The following is a 7,011-nucleotide window of genomic DNA, read 5'->3' on the forward strand; positions in this document are numbered from 1 at the left end:
CAAGCAATCTGTTACAGGTTATACATTACAATCATATTAAACATATTTCTACATTAGTCATGTTGTGAGAGAAAAATCAGGACAAAAAGGAAAAATCACAAGAAAGAAGAAACAAAACAACACCAACCAAAAAAAGTGAAAATAGTATACTCCAATCTGTATCCAGAATCCACAATTCTTTTTTCTGGATGTGGAACATTTTCCATCATGCGTCCTTTGGAATAGTCTTGAATCACTGTATTGCTGAGAAGAGCTAAGTCTATCACAACTGACCATCGCACAATGCAGCAAGAGGAATATTTTAACTTGTGGTATAGGTGGATCCCATTTTATGATATAAATGGTTGTGTGGGATTCTAGATGGAGAACTGGAAAGGACCTCAGAGTTCATCTTATATAATGCCCTCATTTTGTAGATGAGAAAACTGAGACACTGAGAAGTCCAAGGCTAAACAGGTAGTAAGGGTGAGAGGCAGGATTTGAACCCAGATTCTTGACCCCAAAGCCAGGCTCCATCTCCTCTACCACTTTCCTCTAAAAGTTGTGTATAAATTCTATAATATACACCTAACTGTACACGCAGTATATACAGAGGGGTGGAAGGTCATCTCAGAGGGAAGGCTGTCTCATTTCCTTTCTTTGATTATCTGTCCCCTACAACACAAGGCTCTCTGGGCACAGAGCTCACCAGCTGGACTCAGGCTATCTGAACAGGGCTGTGGATGCTTCTAGAAAGCTAACAAATGAGTTCTCTAGTGACTTCACCTAGGTGCCTGTCCTTCACACTCCATCTGCTCATTCAGGCTGGATTGTAACTCATGATGGCAGGGAATCGATGCTTTGCCAAGGTCACCCTGGGGAAGGTTGGAGGGAAGTGGGTTTGGGCACAGCTCAAAGAACTTCATGAACAGCTCTATCCCATTGCTGCCCTATTCTGACAGACAGGAAGAACAAGAACGATATTAATTTGCATTTCGTTAGCCTTGGAGCCCCCCCCCCCACCTCCCCCGCTCCTTACCGTTGGATCATTAAGACAATCTAGAGATTATGGTCTTTCCCTCAACTTTATTCTGAATGCTTCTGCCCAATTAATCATGACAGCGATAACAGTGACTCAAGTCAATGTACCATTTCCCTCACAACCAGTCCTAAGAGATAGGTAGTTTCATTATCGTTCTCATTTTACAAACAAAGCAACAGACAAAGCAAGAGATTGATGTGACTGGACCAAGGCTGCACAGCTTGGTTAACAGCAGAGCTAGGATTTGAACCTAGATTCTTTTATTCCAAACCCAGTGTTCTTTTCCTAACACCATGGTGTCAGAGGGAGCTGACAGATTCTACCGTTATACACTTGGGCATCTATTCTTCTCATTAGACTGTAAACTCTCACAGTCTTTGACTGTTGATATGACTTTGCAAAAAAGTAGATACTTTAATAAGTATTTGTTAAAACACCAGGTGGCACTGCTGCCCCCAACCTGTTCCTAGTTACTATGAGAACCTGGTGCTAGCAAGTTCCATATTCCTTCTGATGGTTACATGGGTTATGGGGTCCACACTGGGAAGTTCCAAACCCTCCAACATCTTTAGGGTACCAGGGCTTCTTTCCCTTAGGTCCTCCTCTTTAACCAGCAGCCAAGCTTAATGGCTTAATCTTAATCTAAGAGGTACAGTCAGTGAAGATTATACAATCAGAATTCCTCTGGTGCTCATGACCTTAATCTAAAAGGGGAGGTCAAAGTGCCATGGGCACTTAGCAAATCACATAACCTCTCTGTGCCTCAGTTTCCTCAACTGTAAAATGAAGAAAATAATAACATCTGCTTCTGAGAGTTGTTTTGAGGACCAATTGAGATAATAATTGTAGGTTAAAGTGCTGGCCCTGGATTCAGGAGTACCTGAGTTCAAATCCAGCCTCAGACACTTGACACTTACTAACTGTGTGACCCTGGGCAAGTCACTTAACCCCCATTGCCCCACAAAAACAAAAAAAACCCAAAACAAAACAAACAAAACAAAACAAAAAGAGAGAGAATAATTGTAAAGCACTTATTACAGTGCTTGGTAAATAGTAGGTACTTAATAAATACTTGTTTCCCTCTCTCCTTCCTTCCTTCCCTCCCTTCTTTCTCTCTCTTTCCTTCCTTCCCTCCCTTCTCTCTTTCTTTCCTTCCTTCCTTCCTTCCTTCCTTCCTTCCTTCCTTCCTTCCTTCCTTCCTTCCTTCCTTCCTTCCTTCCTTTCTTTCTTCCCTCCTCCCTCCCTTCTCTCCTCCCTTTCCTCCCTTCCTCCTTCATTCTTTCATCCTTCCCTCCCTCTCTCCCTCCCTCCCTCTCTTCCTTCCTTCCTTCCTTCCTTCCTTCCTTCCTTCCTTCCTTCCTTCCTTCCTTCCTTCCTTCCTTCCTTCCTTCCTTCCTTCCTTCCTTCTCTCAACTCTGTGCTCTTTCAGTGGCTATTTCCCATGTGGGGAAGGCATGCCTTCTTAGTACCCATCTCTTAACATCTTTAGTTTCCTTCAAAATTCACCAGGGCACTTCCTCCTACATGAAGTCTTCCCTGGTGTCCCTAGTTGAGCTGCTAGTATCCTCTCCCCTACCCGCCCCCCCCCATTATCTTATCCTTATTTTGTAACCACTTATATAAGGATATGTTGTCTCTTCAGGTAGAATGAAAACTCCTTGAAGGCAGGGGCTGTTTAATTTTTGTCTTTGAGCCCACAGCTCCTAAGCACTGTGATGCTCAATAAAAGCCTTTTGACTCCTTAACAGTTATTGAATTCAATAGAAGATTCCCTGGAGCTCACACTCAACCCTGAGCCCAGGTGGTGCTCTGGATCCGTACTGCTCCAAATAAGCCCCCCTGCCCTGGAGGACAAATCCCTCTTTTCCTCTCTAATAATAACAGCAACTTACATGGATGTAGCTCAGTGATGTTTGCAAGCACTGGATTGACACGACTTCACCTGAGCCTTATAAGAATCCTGGTGATGGGTGTTACTATTATCTCCATTTTACACATGAACAAACTGAAGTGAAGAGACCGTGTTTACCCAAGGTTGCACAGGAAGCAAATGTCCAACATGGGCTTCAAACCGAGGTCCTTCTCACTTCCAAGTCCCGTACACTACCCCCATGTTGTCTACTTTCTTTTCTGGAGCAGGGGGTGGTGGGGGTGGTGGGGGTGGGGAGTGTTGTGCAATGAAACTGAATCTGGAACAGTCCTCGCTAGTTCATGGGGATTGTTTCATTGATCCCACAGCCATCAGTGGCAGTCTGCATCTGAAACTGTGGCTAGGACCCGAAGACTGAAGTCTGGGGTGGAAACTCCTGAAAAGAGGGAAAGGATGCTTCCGTGAAGCCGTGGAGAGACAACGCCCGAGAGAGCGGACCCCTCCCATTGGCTTGTTTGCCCCTGTTCCGAGAAGGATGCTTAGGGCGTGTGATCCACCAGCTCAGGAGCGACAGGTCCCGGGAATTTGAAATTGAGGCTGCAAGGTTGCCAAGGCAACCGTAGCTATCAGAGACATACACCCCAGGAAGGACGTTGGAGGACACAGCCTGGGGGACGCTATCACTCGGTAATTTGCCTGATCAATGGGAGTCATAATCTCTCTCACTTATGTAGCTCGCGAAAGCTTAGGAAACTCGTTCCCAGCAGTGACCCACTGAGGCGGATGCTGCCGGTTTGATTATGAATCCTATTTAAATGTGAGAAAACTGATGCTGGGGAAAAGATTTACCCACGGTCACCTGGCTGGGAATGGAAGAGTGGGGGTTCAGACGCAGTATCTCTGATGCCCGGGCCTGTGCTATGTGATAACGCTCCGACTGTTAGACTCCAGCAAGGGAGATGAGGTACGATATAGGAGCCACACTTGAGAAAGGATGCTCATCAGGTGGAAGGCAGCCAGAAAGCTCAAAGGTCCCTGTTAAATGAGGAGTGAATGAAGGAGCTAGGAGCGTTTAACCTGGAGAAAAGAAGGCTGGGAAGTGGGGTGTGGACATGGCAGATATGTTTAAGTACTTGGGGACTTGTTGTACTAACAAGTAATTCAATTTTCTCTGTTTGGTGGCAGGAAGCAGAACCAGGACCGATGGGTGGGAGCTGAAAGGAGCCAGATTTAGCTTCTATATCAGGAAAAAGTCCTGACAGTCAAAGGTGTCCCAAAGAGAAGAGGGCTGTAGGGACCTGGGGGACATGCAGCAGGGCACAGGGTCCACCACGCTGGGCTTGGAGTCAGGAAAACCTGAAGTCAAATCCTCCCCCAGACACATAATGTCTGTGTGACCTTGGGCAAGTCACTCAGCCCCATCTGCTTCAGTTTCCTCATTTGTAAAATGGGGATAATATTATAGAACCTACTTTGCAGGGTTCCTGTGAGCATCCAGTGAGATAGCAAACCTGTAAAATGCTCAGCAAATCTTGAAGCATTATGTCAATCCTAGCTATGATTAAATGCTAATTGCAAATTTGTGTGAGTCCCTCTTTCTCCCAGGTCTTCAGGCAGGGTCTCCTAGCAGAAGAAATATGACTGTGTCTAGGAATTGAGACAGTTCTTTGAGGCATGCAGATTTCTCCTCCATGTGATAGCCCTTCAGATACTTGAAGCCAGTCCTCCCCTGTCTCCAAAGCCTTTCTTCTCTGGACAAAACACCCCCAGTGTTCCCAAAGAAGCCTCACAGGGCATGGACTTGATGCTCTTCCCTGTCCTGATTGGCCGTCCAGGGGTCACTCTCTAGGACATCAATGTTCTTAAAATGTGGTGCCTGGAATTGAACAGGACACTCCAGGTGGGGACTGATGAGGGCACAGAATTGTAGGATTACTGTGCTCTGCTCTGGGCCACACTCTTGGCTCTGGTATATCTTGTCACTCAAAGCATCTAAAGGCACCTGAGGCCAATGGGCAGCCATAGGCACCCGTGACCTTCCATGCCTGTGGTTCACTCCTTGCTGACATTCTCAGACCTATGAACAAGGCTTAAATCTTAGAGATGAGAGAGAAGCACCAGAGGGCAATGCCCTTTCAGCTCAGGTAGTTCATATTCTATGGCAGAGTTTTTCACCACAGAAATAAAGTGCTGTCACCCTATTACACAAAGTGAATGCTTGTTGACTGACTCTCACACCTCTAGAGTGCTCAGTGGGTATATTGAAGGGCAAGGGGGAGGTCCATCTTCCCAACCAAATTGATGGACTCCCCCTTCAATCTATCCACTGACCCCTCCAGGGTTCTGATAGAAAACAGAGGATTGGAGAGTGTGAGTCAGTCAATCAACAAGCATTTACTTTGTGTTACAGCTGGGATTCCTACTCTCATCATCTAGTCAAAGGAAATTAATCTGCTGGTACCTTCTGTCGAGGAGGCTTAGTTAAATCAAAGCAAATAAATGAAAACCCAGCCCTAAAGAACTGGCTTCTGTGATAAAATACTGGGACAAACCAGTCAAATCTTGACTGGTTGGCATCCCTCCTGTTGACTCATCTTCTTAAAGAACAAACCAGTTACATTGAAGGAACAAGGCCTGCTAGGCCAGGGACAAGGAATGCACAGGGTCCTTGGATCTCCTCCCAGAGTCCCCAGGGTAACCTCTCTGGGCCCCTTACAGGCCCCTATCCTCCCCCAAAGCTTAGGGATGCTGCACCTTCCTCTGCTCTTCCCTCTCCCTAGCTACACCTAATCACCTCAACCCAAACTTCCTCTGCCTTCGGTTGTGGAAATAAATCACAGAGATAATGGCATGAGATAGGACTGTCTTAAGCCTAGTGTTAGAATCTGAAAGGATCTAGAGATTATTTAGCCGAATGCTTTTAAACCTTGGGTATACAGACTTGGATAGATTTAGGAAATCTGTGAACTTGGATGGGAAAAATGACAACTTTTCTTTTCTTTTTTCTTTGTTTTTTCCTTTTTTTTGTTTTGCAGGGCAATGAGGGTTAAGTGACTTGCCCAGGGCCACAAAGCTAGTAAGTGTCAAGTGGTTTTTAAGGTCAAATTTGAACTCAGGTCCTCCTGAATCCAGGGCCAGTGCTTTATCCACTGTGCCACCTAATAATATTAAGGGGAGGATTTAAACCCAGGTCTTTCTTTCTTTCTTTCTTTCTTTCTTTCTTTCTTTCTTTCTTTCTTTCTTTCTTTCTTTCTTTCTTTCTTTCTTTCTTTCTTTCTTTCTTTCTTTCTTTCTTCCTTCCTTCCTTCCTTCCTTCCTTCCTTCCTTCCTTCCTTCCTTCCTTCCTTCCTTCCTTTCTTCCTTCCTTCCTTCCTTCCTTCCTTCCTTCCTTCCTTCCTTCCTTCCTTCCTTCCTTCCTTCCTTTCTTTCTTTCTTTCTTTCTTTCTTTCTTTCTTTCTTTCTTTCGGTGAGGGAATTGGGGTTAAGTGACTTGCCCAGGGTCACACAGCTAGTAAGTGTCAAGTGTCTGAGGTTGGATTTGAACTCAGGTCCTCCTGACTCCAGGGCCAGTACTCTATCCACTGTGCCACCTAGCTGCCCCTGACATCTTTATTTTCACTAACCTTTAACTGAAACTTAGCATTTTTTCAAATATAAAAACACCATCATTCTGAGAAGGGATCCATTGGTTTCACAGCCAAAAGTGGGTCAATGACAAAAAAATAGTTTAAAACTCCTAGTCCAATCGATTCCTGCCCTCTATTAAGACAATTATTGATGCCTTATTTTGTTTGCACCAAGGTGGTGTGAAATGCAGAAAAATAGCTGGCCTTGGAGTGAGTAAGATGTGGGTTGGAATTCTTTCTCTGATCAATAGTGATTGTGTGACTTCAGTACAGCTTTCTGATTACCAGCCAATTCTCTAGAGCTATTACATTGCAGAAATGTACTGATTAATCAAGGGAATTTTCTCACTGGAAGTTCTCTCCACTAATGAAATAATAGGTCTTCATTTACATATACATGCATATATATACATACATACATATATTCTACCACAGTCATTTTCAACCTAGCTCCTGTCTTGGCATTAGGTATTCCCTTGTAGCAAAGAGAAAGA

Source organism: Dromiciops gliroides, chromosome 2 (assembly GCF_019393635.1).
Source record: "Dromiciops gliroides isolate mDroGli1 chromosome 2, mDroGli1.pri, whole genome shotgun sequence".
NCBI lineage: Eukaryota > Metazoa > Chordata > Mammalia > Microbiotheria > Microbiotheriidae > Dromiciops > Dromiciops gliroides.